Below are 21,145 nucleotides of genomic sequence, written 5' to 3'. Positions count from 1 at the left end.
AGAAATTTCTGCACAAAATGATTGACGCATGTTCACCGAAATCATCGATATTAATATGTCCGAATAATCCTGTGTTGGCCAAGTGATACCAGTGTTATACAGAGGTGACCCGCAATATATTCAAATGACATTAGTATTGGCCGAACTCATTCACTAACTTTGAAAAATTTTCGCGCTTGGCGCGGTTACTTCATGAGTGCACTATGCACACTGACTTTTCGTGACATAATTATTTTCGATTTTGATGCGTAGTAATATGTCTTCTTTTCATCATTACCTAATCCAGTTAGCTCCTATATCGGGTGGCTAAAAAAAGGTCATCAACATTCAAGTGGCCCGCGCAACGGTTCGCAAATCTCATTTGGCCATTTGGTCGAAAATGTTGGCCGACCCTGAGCTGGTGAAAAATAAGCAAATGCAGCCATCGCAATAAATAAATTGGCCTTTGTTGTTTGTTATTAATTCATTATGTTGTTCTTCTTGTGACTGGTGCTGGAAAAAGAATTACATGCATCCCATCAGCCCGGACTGATAATGCCTAATTGAATAGAATTTGTTGTTACACCTCGCATAGATCAAATACGTGCCTATGACGTCATAAATGGTGCAAAACTTTTTTAACCGCCTTTGGCGTGCGTAACTTATAGGTAGGTGGTACGCGAGCACTGCATAAAACCTCAAAATGGTACATCCAGCACCGTAACTGCCGCACCCCAAACCCTGGGCGCGATTTAAAGTTGCCAAATATCTTGATTATTTGGTACTCTTCCCCCAAGAAAAAGCACGCAAGATTTATAGAAATGGACATATCGGCGCTGGCCATTAACACGCCACTACGCACCAAGATATATAACGATTTAGGACTTTTTACATGCGACTCCAAGAAGTGTGCCAGAACGATCGGCAGCGCGAAAAGCTTGGCCGAAACGGACTGCCCTTACGCAGACCGAAAACTTCGTTATATATACAAAATAATAGGTTTAATAGTCCATAGGCGCCTAAATGACTGGCGCCATATGTTCCTGTCTTAGCAATCTGAACCTCAGAAGACAAATACCACCCAGCAGGAAAAAAATATATGCCAGTGAAGAAATACCAATTTGAAATCGTGTGCGTCTTTTAGTTTAGTACGTTTGAGCGATTCTATATTTTTGATATAGCAGACAAGTGGTCACGAAATAAAATCATGTAACGAAGTCATACCAACGGGTCCGTCCGCCCGAAGATGTTTAATTATTATTTACGGGACCTACAGTTTCCGGTAAATCTGATAACGTGAGCAGAGAGGACAAGATATTGATAGCAATATATATGCAATTCCCAATCTTATTGGCCTATTGTATCATGAATTATCGAAAATTTTCGCGCTTCGAGCTGGCTCACTAAACAGTGCAGCTAATTTCGTGGCAAAAGCGCACACTGTGTTGAGGGGTCGGTTTATCACCCTATGAGAACCCCAAACCCAAGTTTTTGTGAGGGGGGGGGGGCGGGGCTGACGAAGTGCTGTTTCGTTCCTGCCAACGGGTATACGCCCGAAGATATCTAATTATTATTATTGGGCGGTCCTACGTTTTAAAACAGACCTAGCTCAGCTCTACCGGTAAATGTGATTACGTGAGAAGAGAGAGGATCAAAATTGATAGCAATATATATGTAATTCCCGATCATATTGCCCGATTCAATCATGAATTACTGAAATTTTTCGCGCTTCGCGCGTCTGGGCGGCAAAAGCTGTCTCACGAAACTGACACCCAATGGAGATGTCAAATAGCGTAAAAAAGCGTATGGTCAAAGGGGGCCCCCCAGAAGTTAGGTTTATCACCCCATGGGGGGCCCAAGGCCAACGTTTTGGGGGTAACCTGACGAAGTGCTGTTACGGTCCTGGGTACATCGGTAGAAAACGGTTGGGAACCACTGGATTACGGGGTTGACACTACGAGGAGGACCCTAGATAAATCTCGAACACTTATGTAGGAATTCTAAAGTGGACCTCGGTAGGGCTCGAACTCTCAACTCACTGGCGTTACAGATGTGGAACATACCACTACGCTACACTATAAGCCAACACTTGAATTCCACATGAATGGCCGTCTATATACAGAGAGGAAGTAGGTAATGAAGTACGATTAAACTGAGTAAAACTACGAGTAACACTGCATACACTCCGGAATTTTTTATAGTTATTGAATAGATTTTGCCACAGTAGTCTTTTATAAAACAGGCATATGCATATGCAATTATGCGTATTATGGTGTTTTCCCTTCCTCCCTTATCAATTGATCTTACCACGAACGTATCGGACTAGTTGTATTACAAACCCATTCTGTGGATCACACATCGTTAAAAATAAGCACCACTTGGCGGGCCGCAGGCTATTACACGTAGCTTATCCCTGGCGTATAAGGATATAGAAGTATATTCACAATGTGCTGATACACATAATTCTGTACAACATTGTGAGATACTTCATTTTATTACAGTAACATCATACGTTGTTTCACTAAGCCTTATACAATCCATGTAAAATGTTTCCAGCCATTTGCGACAGTGCATTTGGTTACACGGTGCAACAAATCTCAATCCCGTCATATCAGTCCAAGGGATCGTCCTGAAACATGAACTACAGATGACGAATAGTACAGGAAGGCAGATTGGAATTGAGCAGGGCGTCACAAGCGACTTAGACAATTTAACATAAAAATTGCGTGAAAAATTAAACCCTGTCGCAAGATGTCCATGTAATGGTGTAATGCTGAGAGCGTTAACCCAAGACTTTTACAAGCCGTAACGCAAGAGGGAACGACGGAGCATGATTGAAGCATGGATTAGAGTCCGTGAGACAAATCAATAAAAGGGTCCGACACGAGAGCGAAGTAACGCCTTCATAACACCAAATGATCAAGATTGGACATGGTTACGCAGGGTATTAGGCCGAGGTGGATGCTATAAGGTTAAGATATTGCGTAGGGGAGATGTTGTACCGATGGATCACTGGGACCGAAAATACTTTGAAAATTCTCTATGATAATTCCATAATTACATTCCGCGCACTTTTCTACAATTGCATGCTGGCAAAATCTTTCCTCACATACAAAAAAATTCGACGTGCGCGAGCTATGGGGTCTCTCACAGATGTTTTTTGTTTTGGGGGGTGTAAACTAAATTTAGATCGACATATACATTTTTCTTTGTAACCTTCAACACGAACAAACCAGCAATCATTTTTATTGTGAAGTCTAGGGCTTGAATCAGGCTATATAATGACACCTATTATTTTTTTCAGTACTTTCCTTGAGTGGAATTTTTTTCGATTCATGCACAAAATTCGTAGGGTGGGGACCGATGATACAATAGCCAAATCAAGCAAAATAATCAAGCATATACTAATCATGAAACAAATGAAACATGCCTACGTACAGAAAATCTTTATGTAATAATTACATATGATGTTTTATCGCTATAACGAGGTATTTGGAAGTCACACTGTCGATTTTCGGGCAATATGTATGTACCCTCAACTTTATAAGTCCGAGCCTAAATCTAAACGTGATTTTATGACAACATTTGAGTTAATATTTATTCTATTTTTTGACAGTTGCGACCAAACATTCTTCTTTGGCTTGCTGTAGCTTAGATTATAATACTGAGCAAGAAAAGTAGTCACATCTGAGTTTTTTAGGGTATATGTGTCATAGGTCCCCGAGTCGTGTGCCATTGGACCCACCAGGTGGGGACCGATGACACGTTCGACCAACAAATTTTGAACGTCCATAAATATTTTTTGAAAAGACGGATATTCATGTAGATGTGCGCGATAGGTAGAGCTTGTATCAAAGTGCTGAGCCAGCAAAAGATCTGCTGTTTTAGGCTGAACATTTCGGGGCCAGCGATCATTTTCCAATTTTTGATCCATCGGTACCACATCTCCCCTACTTCGTTTCATTTCAGCATCCTCCTATATCTTCATGAAATGACATTGTGTGTGTGTGTAGCATTTCATATTGCGTGACTTGAGAGGATAAAAGTAATACAATCGCCGATTACTATTATTGCCGCACTTACCAGCACCGATTTGAAGAGGTTCTCGTAAATGTCGCGTGCGTTGAATCCTTGGTCCCCGCCAATAGTTCGAGATGGTCGGTATCGCCTGGGAACATTTCAAATTCCTTACTTTTTTCAGAGTACAAATCGCATTTCAATACTACTCTGTCGCTCAGCCTAAAACTAAATCAATCAATTTTGAATATAAAAAATTATTAGATGACATTCCAAAGGACACTCACATGGATTAATTTATAATGAGAACTGTTATGAATTGTGTGACATTAATACAAAGATAAATCTTCGAAAGGTATTTCAACTATTAGGACGTAGTTTATTTTTGTCCTTGATATTTTTGCGGCATATACACCGACCCATCATATACATACACACGATCCGTGCATATGCATACCATGGGCGCATGATGTGCATATGCCGTTGGACAGGGAAGGTGCAGATATGGCCTTGTACGGCTTTCCAAGTCATGCACCACCCCTCCATGCTATCCCAATAATGAATGAGCGCCAAGCAGGGAAGTCACGGATACCAATTACGACTTTCATTCCACCAGCAGTCCACAATTAGTATAGTGACATCGAACACCAAATGCGCGGTTGCCGTGTCACTTACACATCGCATATCGTGCGAATCTACCGAGTCGAAGCGAGAATTTTAGTCGCCGGAAAAGCGATACAAGAAACAGTGATATTCTTTGTAATGCGGCGGGAAATTGACCATGAAATATTGAAACGCTTCAAAGTGACGTGTGTCCAAATATTTGTTCGTCACTCACCAGCCGTGTTTCCACATCCATTGATACAATTTTGCCCATGATTTCGCATTGCGTCTACCGAATGATAACTGAACACAGAGGCACACCACTAACGCGATGTAAAAGACCTTATTCATCTTGACTTGCAGAAATGAAAATAAAGAAATGTAACTGAACTGGAAATATATGTTGGTTATGAAATGTAAATGCTACAGAGTCCCTTCTTACTGAATCGAAATGAATAGGCTGTAGGCAGTGTCGGGTTATCGGTTTGCAATGGTTTTTGCGAGTGGCTTTCAAGCTCTCCCAGAGTTAAGGAATGAAATTTTGACGCACATTTCCAAAACACTGTGTTACAGTTTGCACTACGATTGCCGCGGAAGGTCATATTTTGACTCGGTTGTAATGACTTTACACGGGTCATGACTGGAGTCGAGATTTTTTTTGTGATTCGACTTGACTCGAGTCATTTATTCAATTACGAAATAAGACTCGACTCGACCCGAGTCAACTAGGGATGGTGTGAACCTCATGACATCACATGACGTCATATTGCTAATTCCAACCCTACATTTCAGTGAAGTGATAGCAAAACCCCTATATTAATGTACACGATACAGATCTTACGCCTTAACGGTCTAGGCCAGACAGGATAATGTATTCGGCGTCTGAGTATTGCTACGTTGATATCGAGCGGAGGACAAAACGATTTTCTATACTTGCTACCGGTGTTACCCCATTAACAAGTTATACAGCTGCAGCCAACATTTGATATCAAGATTGACCCCGTACGACTACTGGATTTTTTACATCAGACAACCGTAGTAATTTCATTGATTGGTTGAATAAGCATCATTCACTGACTACTCGCATGTAGTGTATTTCGCTCTTGATGTTGTGTGATTGTGAGTCACACTCCCAGCAGAGAGTCACTAAATATTCGAGCAAACTTTTGTAACGAAGCAAGAAAAATTTTTGAGATATTCAAGGTGCATGCTCGTTTAGTGTTGATTTTTATATGCTGCCAGCGCCATGCATAGAGTGGCCCGCAGTTGAAATGCAATAAATTTCAACCAAGGATGGTATAAAGTAGAGAAAATTGTAATATATGAAAAAAGTTCACAGTGCAGAACCTACCAATGCTCGTTTGTGAACATGAACCTCTGAATTTCTGAGGTTCACACACAGAACGCGAACGTGAACCTCACGTTCACACCATCCCTAGTATTGACTCGACTTGTACCCGAGTATTTGCACGTTACTCTATCAAGCCATATGACTCGAGACTATATATAGGACCGAAAAAACAGGCCTTTTATTGTAACTTCGAAGAATTGTAAAGTTGCCACATTACCAGAGCTGGTACTTGAAATATAAGGCCAGAAAATGTTAAGAGTGATGAGGAAGACCATATTACGAATGCTCCATATTACCCGAGCATATTGTTTAAAAAAGGGGGTTGAACATGACTAGAACTTGAATCTGAACAGTGAATAGAATGACTTGGACTACGACTCGAACCTCTGCTCAGCGACTTGGACTCGGACATGACTCGGCGGTGGATTGAAAATGACTCGACTTGACTCTAATCAAAACTATAAAAGTGAGATTGACTCGTGACTCGGAACCGTGTAAATTGATTACAACTCTGTATTATGCACACATCCCTGCGTTTCTCGTTTAGCAGCTGCTAAGTGGCTATGGAGGTCGTTGATGCAGACAAGAACACACTCGACCACGCATACCTTATCCTGGGACTCTAGAAATCCTTGACCTCATCGGCAAAACCAAGTAAATCTAATCGTGGAGTAAGACGAGGGGTGGAATAGTGTAGTATATTCTACGCCGCTGATTTGATAGATTTAATTCGAAATCTGGGAATTTTACAACTGACTTTCTCATACTAATCTCCACCAAAAACGTTTCAAACCTGTTTAGGTCTATTTGGCGATCTTGTCAATGATATAGACTACAGTATAATTGTATAATGACATGGATATTAATATTTCCTCGGGCCGCCACTATAACTATATATGTTGCAGGAAATTGCAACATTTTAGAATTTGTCATACTGACACATAGACTACACAATAAAAAAAAACGGAATTGTTAGACGAAACATATGTCCTCATCATACGAAAGAAATCTACGAATAGAATTCTTTGGTTGGATGCCCACACTGCATACAAATCGGTTTTCATTCTTTTATTGGATATTCAGATACGAATCTGGTAATATCCTGATGGGGATCAGCATTGCGGCGCTATTGAATCGTTATATCATGATAAATAATTCAAAAGAAGCCGACTGTATGCCAATAGAAAATGGAGCATGGTGACATCTCTTATGAATTCATCGCCATGCAATGGATATCTTCTGTATCAATGGATAATGAATCCCAAATTGAAACTTGCTGATGCGATAAATATATCCGAGAGCTTCCTCATATGGCGGTGAATGGAATGAAAATTATGCAGACGATAATGCACGCATCCTAGCAATAGTGGCACATTTGATATTGGTATGTTAGTCTGTTCGCGATTGCAGTTTAGCGACCGCCATTAAAATTATTCTGTTAAACTTTTGCACAAACAATTTGTGGATTGCTCCATGGCTGCATATGGACACTCCTGCCGAAAATGTTAGGCTTTCGAACGAATTCATCCGAAGATGATGATGAACCGAATGAATATACGAGCAGGTTGGAAATTCTCAAACGAATTTCCATTCGAGACTATTCTTTGGCAGTGCGACCACAACACCGCACTATACGATGGTGAATTTTCATATACTGGTATACACGCGCATACCCGTTCTGAAGTTGTTATAAGGATTTCAAATGATGATCACCATGATCCACCACATTTAACGGATTTAAAGCGTACTAGTAAGTACATGTCGGGCTTTCTAGGAAAATACACGAATACATAAAATTTATCTTATATTCAGTTATATTGCAGCTCTCTGGTTCCATTGCCGCTGGCTGCTCCCCATAAGAAATCAGTCACTTGTGAGCAACATATTTCCTGTTCCAATGCCCGGGAAAAATGTATATAGGGTTGTAGCAGGAGAAGCCCCCGAAGTGAAACCTCAGTCAAATAGTTACCCACATAATAGAGCAATGATCCATTATGGTAACGCCAAAATCGGGAAAAGCTGAAAATTACCATCGCATATAGGGTTACCATATTTTTGTGACCCAATTCCGGACACTCAGTAGCGCTCACTAGTGGATTTTAAAATGAAGTATGACCACATTGTCGATCAGTATGACGTCACACCAGCAAAGCTTTGTCTATCGACTAGAGGTGGCCATGATCAAGTCAAGGAGTATGTGGTTGTGTGTTGTAAGTTGTAACCAGGGCCGAAGTCCAATTTTTTCAGCCCATCCCGCACAAATAAACACTAATTTTGGGCCCACCGCAGGGTAATCGATGCAACTTCAGGAGGCTTACTATATGCATGTGGTCGGTAAATGATTTGAATGAATTATGTCAATAATACTGGTTTTTCCACATATTACTATACAATTTTAATCCTCTCTCCGCCCACATGATCAGAGTTAGCGGTGTAGAGCTGCTGGAGGAGGATGATGGTGACTTCGAAAATGCAAGGAGCGTAATTGTACATCGTTAGGTCATGTTCGTGTCACACCAACAAGATTATTTATCAGCCTAATGCCGGTGCGCACTGCACCACTGAGTTATATAAACACCGCAGATCCGCTAGCTTCCAACCTTTTATTGGCGCGACGCCATATCCAATTTCCCGATACCCAGCTCCAAATTTCATAAGCCGATTACTAATTAAAGGTCGGTAAATCTGCCCAGACTTACTGACAGCCTATTTTGGAAGCTGATTTCGTTCAACATCTTTTTGAACCGCAGAATAAAGGCAAGCAACCCCCAGGTGTAGAACCACAATCTTTGAACAACGCATCAAAATGGCCTAAATCGTATCTATGAATATACCTTTATCTTGTAATTGCGATTATATTTAGACTTATTTCTATAAATGAATGCTATTTTTATTTATTTTGATGACAGTTTTTGCGAGGGTGGTAGTCTAGCGTTGCCATTAGTCCGGAATTTCCCGGACATGTTCGGAATTTCACTGTAAAACCTGCGTCCGGGTGGAAATTCTAAAATATGCCTAAATGTCCGGAGTTTGAAGATATCAACATAAATAATATTATTTTTAAGCAGATTTATGCTGCTTGAAATTTTTCTTCGTGCTGCGCGCGATTTAATACAACGTATATTGATTCTTATATGGGGGCCCGCGCAAAAATGCAATCAACATGTCATTTGTTTAGCTGGACCATGGAACATTTTCAAATTGGAAATGAGCTGGCGGCCAAAAAACGTTTGAGGCCATCAGATGTGCAATCTACTGGTGTATTTTATATTAATATATGGGCAATCTACTGGTGTATTTTATATTAATATATGGAGGAATCAATATTATTGACAGAATTCATTCACAAATTTTAACAAGCAGATGCATATAGTAAGCCCGCAAGAAGTTGCATCGATTACCCTACAGTGAGCCCAAGATTGGTACTTTTTGGGAGAAGGGGGCTGAAAGAACGTTGTTTCGGACCTGGTTAACACGCAGCCAGATAACCACACCTACCTCACAGTATAGCAGGGGTGTCAAACATACAACCGGCAGACCCTAGCAATATCCAGAGATCACATCAGAGATGGCCCAATTAAAAACCTATGTTCCAACCCAGTGTGTGCAGTCGATAGGCGAAGATTTGCTAGTGTGGCGTCATATTGACTGACAATGTGTTCATACTAGTGCTAACGCAGCGCGAAGAAAAATTTCACGTAGCATAAATCTGGCCAAAATAATGCTGTTTATGTTGATTTACCAGAAAATTATGATTTAATTCAAGCCTTCTAAATTCCGGACATTTAGGCAGATTTTAGTAGGTCCTCCCGGACGCAGTTTTAACAGTGAAATTCCGGATGTATGGCAACCCTAATATATAGGAACATATATAAATTTGTGTGATAATATAGTCATGGAATTCATCATGACGACAGATTTGGAATGGCATCAAGCCTGGACTTTCCATTTCGCCTTCAAACTTTTGACTGAAACTTGATGGCAGACGCTATTGTTGTGTGTGTCTATATTGAGTTAATACCTATTGCCCTAGTGCATAATTGTGAATTGTGACACTTGAATTTGTGACCTTAACCTCTCTCTCCCTCTCCCCTCCCTATATATATATTTAGGCCAAGGTGCAGCAAGTCGTTTCAACTCCATCCTTTTCATTGTATCGTAATTTATGCTGTATTTTAAATCGATGAAATATCCATAGTAAATAATTCTGCTTCCATCCAAATACATCGGTGATAGATGATCTGCTCACGGTGATTAATGCAAGGATACAGCACTCTACATTTCTGAGCTATACTATCGTCATAGTTCCCGGTCTACGCGTTTGTTTTCGTTTGGTTGACATTGCTGGTGTTTCTACTAAGTTTGTCATTTTACACCAGACCTATACTCTCTCTTCTTTTATTCCGTATTTACCAACTTGTAGCACGGCAAACTTTTGGGTTCTATATAACGGGTTACCATATTTTGGAAATCTGAAAAGAGGACACTTTTTCAGAATTTTCAGACTTGCTAAACCGGAGAAGAATTCCAAAAAACGGAAAATTTTCCCACTTTGTGGTCGGTTGACTAAAAAAAGGTCAACTTTCCGCCCAGCTCCCGAAATACCCGCTGGAGCGTCACTTTGGAGCTGATTTACGGCATATCAGTCGCATTTCGCTATAAATATGACCCATATTCTCAAAAAAGAGGACAAAAGGGCGTCCTCCGAGGACACTTTCAAAATAGTCAAAAAAGAAGACAAATCCTCTTAAAATAGGACATATGGTAACCCTAATATAAGACACCGCGTACGTGGATCACGTGGCGAGGAGGAGCCTTGATAAACCCCCAACACTTAAACAGAAATTCTGGAGTCGACCTCGGTTTGACTCGAACCCGCAAGCTCTTGGTGTTGCAGTTGCGGATCATAGCATGACGCTATTTCGCCACTCGGGCTGCGGGTATTTTGATAGATTGGTGATTCCTGTCATCATCAAGCCCCAACCACAGCTACTGAATTGTTTTTAGCAAAGGTCCAGTTACAAAAGTAAATAATTTGATTAGGTCCATAATACCTAACCTATATGTATGACTGATGTACGACCAGAGATCCCAGAGATGTATTAGGCTCTCTAACAAAGGCCGTTAGATATTGTCTGACTGAACAGAAAGAATAGTTATCCCAAAAGCAACCTCAAGTCAGACCAATGCATCTATAATACTATATTTGGTTTTATTGCAACAACAAAAGTAGATGAGTATGTTGGCGCACTCTGCTACGCAAAAATGGTTACGCAGCTTGTGACATTTTACTCCCATCGGTTCAATCCTGGATATGGTCCTGAAACACGAAAGAGAATCACACATATGAACTATATTTGGATTGTGATGAAGCGGAATATCACTCAATCTTATTCCTCAACAGAGCGAATTGGATATCCGCGTGTAAGTGCGTAGCCAGAAAAATTTGAAGAGGTAAAAGACGCCCCCCTTTTAAAGTCATGAAAAATATAGAAAACACGGCATTTTCTCAGAGTGCCATAGCATGATCATTCGGTGCCGACCATTTAGGCTCATATATGGACAACGGACAATTAGACATGCATATATCAACGGCGCCGAAATGCCTATTTCTATATATTCAACTGAATTAACTTTTTTCTGAGGGATGGGGTATACTCATATTACAACCAATACATGTAGCGTGACATTAAACCGCTTCAAATGCAAGGCTTAATGATTCTACTGAAGAGCCCTCTAAAAATTTAAGTTTATTACGAAATAATATTTGGCCCCCATTCGAACCACCCTCATTTGTTAGCCTTGGGTTGGGACTCTGTTACGGCCCCGCATACATGTTATCATTATAAGTTTCACCTGCAAAGCTGATAGAGGCGGTGTCTTCAGAGATTTAGAAGGCATGCAATTATTCATCTTGAGCTATATTTTCATGCCACACGGTAAGACTATTCATGAGTTTCTGCATGGTGGGCATCGGGCGAGCCACTTGTAATTGCTTACTTAGTTGGAGCATGCTGTTATTTCGTGATCTCCGGTGAAAGTTATCGCTATTCAAATAATCACTCACACGTACCACAACCAATTACAAGAGAAATGTATTCGATGAGATGTGAAGAATTCCTAATTTACATTAATTCATGGGGCGCAATATTTATTGCATCTGTACCACGGAGCTCATATTATAAGGACAAGGCCATCCTGCATGATTTCCGGCCAAGGTTCTATCGCCGGCGATCTCTCTGGGATCGCACTTTGTGTGAAATAAAATTTGTCTGCATTGGTGAGTCTTTTTGACGGGGAAAATCTGGTGCCCAATATAGTCCCGCAACCGCAGGCAGCACACACGAATGCAGTTAGAATAAATTTATGGAATAGATTTTGTCAAAACAGTCTCGTATAAAGTATGCATATGGATACCCTTCTTCCCCTCTTCCAGTTTACTTGATCCTACCACGAACGTCTCGAACTAGTTGCATAACAAACCCATTTCGTGGGTCATAAACCATTCATAATTAGCACTACTTGGCCGGCCGGACTGGCCCGCAGGCTACACGTAGCCCAGGCCTGGCGTATAAGGATTTATAAGTTTAATTACAATGTGCTGATACACACAAGTCCGTACGACACGGCGAGATACTTCATTTTATTGCAGTAGGCGCAGGTTAGGCGTCCGGCTTCTCGATCGGAAGGTCGTGGGTTCGATCCGTGGCCTGGTCATACCAAAGACTAGGAAACTGGTATCCGCAGCCGTCCTGCAAGGCCAGTGGTTCCCAACCTTTTTGTCGTCATTCCCACTTCAGATTTATTTCGAGCCTTCATTCCCCACCAGGACCGTATCAGCACTTCGTCAGCCCCGCCAAAAAAACGTTGGTCTTGGGCCCAACAGGGTGACAAACCCAACTTGGGCTTCTCCCCCCAGAACCCTCTCAGCCGCTCTTAGCCTGTACGCTTTTCCCCGCTACTTGTCAGCTACATTTGGTCTACTGTTTAGTGCATCACTTCATCTCGAGTAAACGCGCGAAGCGCGAAAAAATTATATAATTCGTGTTTGAATCGGTCAATATGATCGGGAATTGCATATAGTTTGCTATGAATTTTATATCCCCTCTCTGCTCAGGTAATCAGATTCACCGATAGAGCTGAGTGAGGTGTGTTCGAAATGGTAGGACCTCTAAATAAGAATTAAACATATTCGGGCGGACACGTTGGTATATTGACTTTGTTTCATTATGCTATTTCGTGACCTCCTGTATCTGCTATGTCAAAAGATATGGAAATCGCCAAAATTAAAAGACACATACGATTTCAAATTGGTATTTCGTGGGGGACGGGTACCCAATAATCAGATATTCGGCAATAATAAATCGCGCACGCAGCGCGAAAAATCTTTGAAAAAGTGGCATAAATTTCCAAAAAATACCTAATTTATGGTAATTCACGAAATAATTTAGGGCCTCTTCGAGCTCGCCCCCAAAAATTGGGGGGTTTGGGGTGCGGCAGTTACGGTCCTGTTCCCCACTACCAAAGCACTTTTGTCATCACAGAGCAACTATTTGCTGGTTTGTCTACACAAGACACACAGCCACACCAGTACGCAAGACAATCGCCTATAACTGCAACATAAAACGTATTGTAAACCTATACCAGTATCGCCCAAAATTTCGCGAAATCGTTATTTCACGTCAAACTAGTCGTGCTGGATGGGTTTGTGACGCCATGATTGGCCATCCAGAGTTAAAAATGAGGTTTTGTGAACAACACGCAATATAATTTTCGATACATACATTTCAGAGCAGTTAACTCGTAACAGTAATTGCGCATGTGTCTCCGTGAATATGTAGGCTGTTCTGTATATAATTTCGAACAAATGCGTCTATTCGCCACCAGAAATCATTGAATTCCCCACCGTTTGGGAACCACTGTGCTAGGTGCTCAGCAATCACGGATAGCGTGGAGGAGAAAAAAACGGCGGCGCAGACTAGTTGACCTCACACGGCCGTATCGCAACTCCGTCGTCAAAGCATCTCAATAGTGCATGCGAGAAAGAATATCATATATCTCTCTCTCTCTCATGTAAGATGTTTTCAGCAATTTGCGATAGCACATGTGGCTACGCGGCGCAACAAATCTCAATCTCATCATTTCATTCACAGGGATCGTCCTGAAACGTGGACTAAAGATGACGAATTGCACAGGAAGGCAGATTTGTATTGAGGAGGGCGTCATCAGCGACTTAGGCAATTCAACATAAAAAACTGCGTGAGAAATTGAACTATGTCGTCGAACGTCCATGCAATGGTTTAATGCTGCGAGCGATAACCCAGGGCATTTATAACGCGAAACGCAAGAGGGCATGGCGGAGCGTGAATGGAGCATGGATTAGACACATTAATGCATGGGTCTTACTAGAGAGCGAAGTTTTTAGAACTTCATAACACTAAATGTTCAAGACCCGAACACTGTTATCTCGGGCATTAGGCCAATGCGGATGCTACATTAAGAGTTCATGTACTTGATCGTTCCATTTCAGTAGCCTACTATATCTTCATGACATGACGTTGTGTCTTGTGTGTGTCGCATTTCATAGTGAGTGGCTTGAGAGGATAAAAACAATACAATCGCCGATTGCTACCAGTGTCACACTTACCAGCGAAGACTCGAAGAGGCTCTCGTAAATGTCGCCTTCATCAAGTCCTTGGTCTCCTTTAGTACCACTAGTTACATACCGGTGTCGGCGTTTCCTGGGAATATTTCAAGTTGCATTACTTTGTCTCAGAATTCAAATCGCAATTCAATAGCAGTCTGTCGTTCAGTCTAAAACTAAATCAAATATTATTGAATAAGAAATATGATTGGAATATATTCAGGATGACACATTCACATGGATTGTTTTATAATGAGCACAGTTGTGAATTGTGTGACATTACGAAGATAACTCTTCGAAAGGTATTCTAACTATAATTAGGACTTCCATTGCACCGGCAGTCCACAATTAGTATAGTGACATCCAACACCGAATGCGCGGTTGCCGTACCACTTATTATTAGGGCGATTTTTTTTAACCTAGAAACGGACGATTTTGACCTAAAAATTAAACTTTTGACATTTTTTACCTCAAAAAACTTAATTTTGACCAAGTTTTGACCAAACGTATACCAATTAGGTGTTCTCCCACATAATGTTAGAATCGTACTGCTCATCTTCATTTCTGATTGGAACTGTTTGTCCTTACGAAGTAGTTGGGCCTGAAAATAAAATTCTGACTTAAAAACTGAGAAATTTTTACATTAAAAAACTTTATTTCACGAATTCTGGCCCTATGAAGAATTCCAGTAAATACATCACGTATTATGGTAGAAATATCTAAAATTTGTTGTTGTACAACGAAAGATACTTTCCTACATTCTCGGGTAAAAAGTTGTTGTCCTTACTAAGTAGCTTGCCAAGAATGGAGAAAGAAAGTTCAACAGCAGCAGTTGTGGGCTAACAACACTGAAGTTGTGCGTACACTGCTGGTGACACACTGTGTTGCTTCATTCTGACAATGGTGTCTGATACGTCACAATTTCTCATCTTGCGCTTCTTGATATAATAACCATGAAATTCCCACGCAGTCATGCTTCAGTTGGGATATTGCAGTACGTTGAGCATAACACCATGTCTTGTTTCATTTGAAGGTTTATGATTCACAATGAGCAGACAAAGGGCCGTCTACAACGGTAGGCCTATAAAGTAGGCTACAAGCAGTAAAATGTCAAATGATAAGTTTACCGACAGTGCGAAATCTACGATACAAGCGAAATGCGGTTGCAAAACATTTTTGACTTTGTAAACAATTTTGACAAAATTTTGATTTTTTTGAACATGTCAAAAAAAAATCGCCCTACTTATTATAAATCACATATAGTACGACTCTATCAAATCGAAACGAGCATTTTTAGTTGACGGAAGAAAGAAACAGTGGTATTCGTGGTAATGCGACTGGAATTTGACTATGAAATATTTTAGTGCTTTAAAACGACAGTTGTCAAAATATTTGAACGTCACTCACCAGCGGAATCTCCTGTACCATCGATGAAGCTTTGCCACACGCCTCGCGTTGTATCTTCCGACTGATAACTGAACACAGAGACACATCACTAACACAATTAAAAAGATCTTATTCATCTTGTCCTGCAAAAGCGAAAATAAAGATATGTAACTGTACTGGCAAAATCTTTGGATTAACAATGTTAATACTACAGAGTCCCTTTTAATTGAATCGAAATAAATATGGATATTGGTTTTCAACGGATTTTGCGGGACGTTTTCAACCTCTTTCAGAGGTAATGAATAAAATTTTGACGCACATTTCCGAAACAGTTTGTTACTGCTTGCACCCTAATCGCCACGGAAGGTCATATAGGGCTGTAATGGCGTCACTCGAGTCATGACTGGAGTCGACATTTCGGACTTGATTCGAGTAAGTTATTCGAATACGAAATACGACACGACTCGAGTATTTGCGCATGACTCTATCAAATCTCATGGCTCGAGATTATATAGGACTTCGTAGAATATAAAATTTGCCACTTTATCAGTGTTGGTACTTGAAATATAAGGCCAGAAAATGTAAGAAATGATCAAAATGACTATGTTATGAATGCTCTATATTACCCGAGCATGTGGTTGGAAAAATTGGTTTGAACAAGGCTTGAACTGAACAGTTAATAAAATGACTTGGACTATGACTTGAACCTCTGCTCAGCGACTTGGATTCGGACATGACTCGGCGGTGGATTGAAAATGACTCGACTTGACTCGAATCAAAACTATAAAAGTGAGATTGACTTGTGACTCGGGACCTTGTCACTTGGTAACAACCCAGTATTATGTACACATCCCTGCGTTTCTCGTTATCAGCAGCTGCGGGTCGTTGATGATGAAAAGCACACACGCAACACGCATACCTCATCGACAGAACTACGTAAATCAAATCGTAAATTAAGAGGTAGAGTAGAATAGTGGTATATTCTATACCGCTGATTTGATAGATTGAATTCGAAGTTTAGGAATTTTACAACTGACTTTCTTATAGTAGGATATGCTCCACCAAGAACGTTTCAAAACTGTGTAGGCCAATTTGCCGATTTTGTAAACACAGTTATTTGATATAGAATACAGTATTATGGTATGATGACTTAATATTAATATTAGGCCTATCGTCTCGGGCGTCGAGTAAATATTTCTTTGTGCTGCCACTATATTTATATATGTTGCAGGAAATTGCAAGACTATACATTTTGTAATTGGACATCCTGATACATAGACTACACAATAATAGAAAAGGAATTGTTAGACGAAACCGATGACCCCATTCTGTGAAAGACTTCTACAAATAGAATTCTTCCGTTGGATGCCCACACTGCATACAAATCGGTTTCCATACTTCAACGGGTAATCGAATACGAATTTGTTAGCATCCTGACGATCAGCTCTGCTGGGCTATTGAGTCGTTATATCACGATGAATAGCTCAAAAGAAGCCGATTGTAATCCAATAGAAAATAGAGCATGATGAATGTCTCTTATGAATTCAGTCCCATACAATGGATGTCTGCTGTATAAATGGTTAATACATCCCATATTGAAACTTGCTGATTCAATAAATATAAATGAGAGCTTCCTCATATGGAGGTGAATAGAATGAACATTATGCAGACTGCTATGCATACATTCAAGCCATATATAGTGTAACCAATAATGTTATATTAGTCCGTTCGCGAATGCAGTTTAGCTACCGCCATACAAATAATCCTGTAAAACTTTCGCACGAAAAATTTGTAGAGTGTGTTTATTGGCTGCACAGTGCACATACACACGGATACTGCTTCTGCCGCAAATGTCAAGCTTTCGCACGAATTTATCCGAAGATGATGATGAACCAAATGACTATGCGAACATGTTGGAAATTGTAAAATGTATTTCCACTTGGGACTATTTTTTGGCACTGCGACGACAACGCCGCAGCGCGACGGTGAATTTCCATGCACCACGAGTACTCAACGATGAAGAACTAGTGAAATTGAATGTAGCGCCAAACGCGACAGAAAATGTCAAGTCGTATACAAGTTGAATACTCCGCCTTACATTAATTTACGGAAAATTTCGAAAAATAAGGAGGGCACCCTCCCTTTGGCTCCCTCCTGGCTAAGCCAGTGCCCGCGTATAATGTTTGTACATCGGCTCAACGCTGAGTTAGTTGAAACATTGACTTCTGAATCTGGTTTGCTCCGTATCGGTAATATAAGAAATGTAAGTAGCCTAGTAATGGTAATTGCCACTCGGAGCGTACAGATGAATCATAGAATTTGGTACGAAATAGTAATCATGGTATAATGGTCTGAATTGTTTTCACGAATGTAGGTTATCATTGGTAATATTACATACCAACTAGGGATGGTGTGAACGTGAGGTTCACGTTCGCGTTCTGTGTGTGAACCTCGGAAATTTAGAGGTTCGCGTTCACAACAGAACCTTGGTAGGTTCTGCACTGTGAACCTTTTTCATATATAACAGTTTTCACCAGGGCTGTGGAGTCGGTAAATTTTACCACCGACTCCGGCTCCGACTCCGACTCCACACATTCTCAATATACCGACTCCGACTCCGACTCCGACTCCTGAGTCTTTAAACGTACCGACTCCGACTCCGACTCCGACTCCTGGGTCTTTAAACGTACCGACTCCGACTCCCGACTCCGACTCCGACTCCAGCATTATTACCAATTTACCTCGAAAATTATATGCCACATTGTCGGTTGAATGACTATCATACAACCATTAAACATATGCAAACATATGATTAACTGTGGCATGCTGAATTGTTTCATTGTTGCACAGCTCGAATTATCCACCATCTAATTAACATGAAATAAAGATTTGCTAAATATCCTTCCTTATTCAAGTTGTTATAACATGGACTCTCTAATATCCTGAAATGTATGAATCATTCAAATATGGCAGATATCCAATCCTGTATAATAAAAATGTAGATAAAAAATCCAAGTGAAGCTCTGGTGTATGACTCAGCAACTAATAAAGAAATTGAACTTACTAATTTTGTCATTACACACTATCCTGATTACAAGCACAAACACTCTTACTACTAGTAATAGACATTGGTCATAAATGGAATTTAGTTAAGTAGGCCTAGTCAAAGACCATAGCCTATGTCTAGTCTACATGTACTTAATCAAGTATTCAAGGATTGGGACTTGCAGTCTTTCTTAATCAGTTGTTCGACCCAAACAGCTAAGCTACACTACAAATATTTTTAATTTTGTCAAATGGGAAGCATCGTTTGGTCATATTCACATATTTTTACAATTTTACAAAACCAGCCGATGCATTTTCTCTGTCACAGTATCATGGTATAATTCCAAAAATTGCATCAATTTTGACTGCATCGCGAAAACGCATCTTGCGATTTTCTTCCCCTCCGCAACTGAGTTGTAATTTGCAAGTCTTTTATCTATATCAGGGGTGGGCAACTTTTTCGGCGAAAGGGACACCTGAGATTTACGAACCATTGCGCGGGCAACGGGAATGTTGATAACCTTTTTTTAGTCGTCGATAGGAGCGAATCGAATTATGAAACATTGCAAACAAGACTTATATTACTACGCTCTAAAATTGATAACATTATGTCATCCGACTGTGCAGTGCACAATCAGGCCCTGGTCGCGCGAAGCGCGAAATTTTTTTGCAAGATAACGACTGAATTAGCTAGCTATAGCTATATCAATAAATATGTCGCTAACATACATTGGGGGTCGCATCTGTATACCACTGGGCTCATTTGGCAAGGACAGGATTATTCGACGTTTAGACATAGCAAAATCGACGGTATCAGTGAACATGCCTATATCATTTTGTGCAAATGTTTTGTCGACGATCTCGCTGCGAGTGCACAAGCAAAGCCGTATCTCCTAATTGCGAATATAGTTAGACTCAATTCTGTGAAGAATATGTATTTATAATTTTCAAAAGGGGGCTCAAATACTGAATGCAAGAAATCTAGTGACAATGAATCATGCGAAGTACCGAGAAAAATTTCAAGTCAAATAAATCTGCTATGAAATATTCTACTTCATGGTCGTATACGAAGATCTGGGATCAATGTGGCTGACCCCTGGATACATCAATGCCTCAGAACTGTTGTTTTAGTCATCATCAAATTTCTCGGCCATGCTAATCAAATTTTGGTTGGCCTTGCAATTGTACCTGATGTCATAAATAATTTCGAGAATTACCTCGCAGGCCACGCCCTAACCTTCTCGTGTGCCAAATTTGGCATGCCTGCCATGGGCTGGCCGCAGCTGATCTGTATGCTTAATAATAACAGTGATTGGTGGTACATAAAAATTATATTGAAAATTCTTTGAGAGCAAATGTTTTCATGATAGAGAAGTTGGAGTCGGAGTCGGAGTCGAAATCATAGTCATTCTCACAAACTCCGACTCCGACTCCAGTCAGTATTTTCCCACCGACTCCGACTCCGACTCCGACTCCAGCTATTACAGTTTTCACGACTCCGACTCCGACTCCGACTCCATCAAGCGAAAATCACCCCGACTCCGACTCCGACTCCACCGACTCCGACTCCGACTCCACAGCCCTGGTTTTCACTTCAATATATAACATCGCATTGCATTTCAACTGCAGGCCACTCCATGCATGGCGCTGGCAGCATAACAAAATCAACACTAAACGAGCATGCACCTTGACAATCTCAAAAGTTTTACTTGCTTTGTTGCAAAAGTTTGCTCGAAAGATCCAGCTTTCCGTTTGTAAATATTTAGTGACTCTCTGCTGCGAGCTTGACCCGCAATCACAAAACATCACGAGCGAAATAAGCTATGTAGTCAGCGAATGATGCTTATTCAACCAATCAATGAGATTGATATCGTTTTCTGATGTAAAAAATCTAGCAGGCGCACGAGGTAAATCTTGATTTCATGTTTACTGTATCATTAAATCCCAATCGGTGCAATTGAGGTGTTGGCTACTGCTGTATATCTTGCTAATGGGGTAATATCAGTAGCAAGCATAGATACCCGGTTCACCCTCTGATCAATATCAATGTAGTAATACTCGGATGCCGAATACATTTTCCGGTCTGTCGACAAAGGTGATTCGAGTCTGATTTGAGTCAA

The 21,145-nt window shown here is 40.6% G+C and overlaps 2 long non-coding RNA genes across 2 annotated transcripts; both read right to left on the bottom strand.

Moving 5' to 3' along the window:
• Nucleotides 1–2,450: 2,450 nt before the first annotated feature.
• Nucleotides 2,451–5,987, bottom strand: LOC145452887 (uncharacterized). The gene is made up of 4 exons (XR_013919578.1): nt 5,685–5,987; nt 4,835–4,956; nt 4,063–4,147; nt 2,451–2,608 (listed from the first exon to the last, which is right to left on the bottom strand). It is a non-coding gene; the product is annotated as an uncharacterized LOC145452887 (long non-coding RNA).
• A 5,150-nt stretch (nt 5,988–11,137) lies between these two features.
• On the bottom strand, nt 11,138–16,161 carry LOC145451826 (uncharacterized). The gene is made up of 3 exons (XR_013919067.1): nt 16,002–16,161; nt 14,598–14,691; nt 11,138–11,270 (listed from the first exon to the last, which is right to left on the bottom strand). It is a non-coding gene; the product is annotated as an uncharacterized LOC145451826 (long non-coding RNA).
• Between the last annotated feature and the right edge of the window lie 4,984 nt (nt 16,162–21,145).

Source organism: Botryllus schlosseri, chromosome 12, assembly GCF_051294905.1.
Source record: "Botryllus schlosseri isolate E-star chromosome 12, Bs_hap1, whole genome shotgun sequence".
In the NCBI taxonomy this organism is placed as follows: Eukaryota; Metazoa; Chordata; class Ascidiacea; order Stolidobranchia; family Styelidae; genus Botryllus; species Botryllus schlosseri.
The sequence above is the reverse complement of the archived record's forward strand: the minus strand, read 5'-3'. Positions and strand labels throughout refer to the sequence as shown.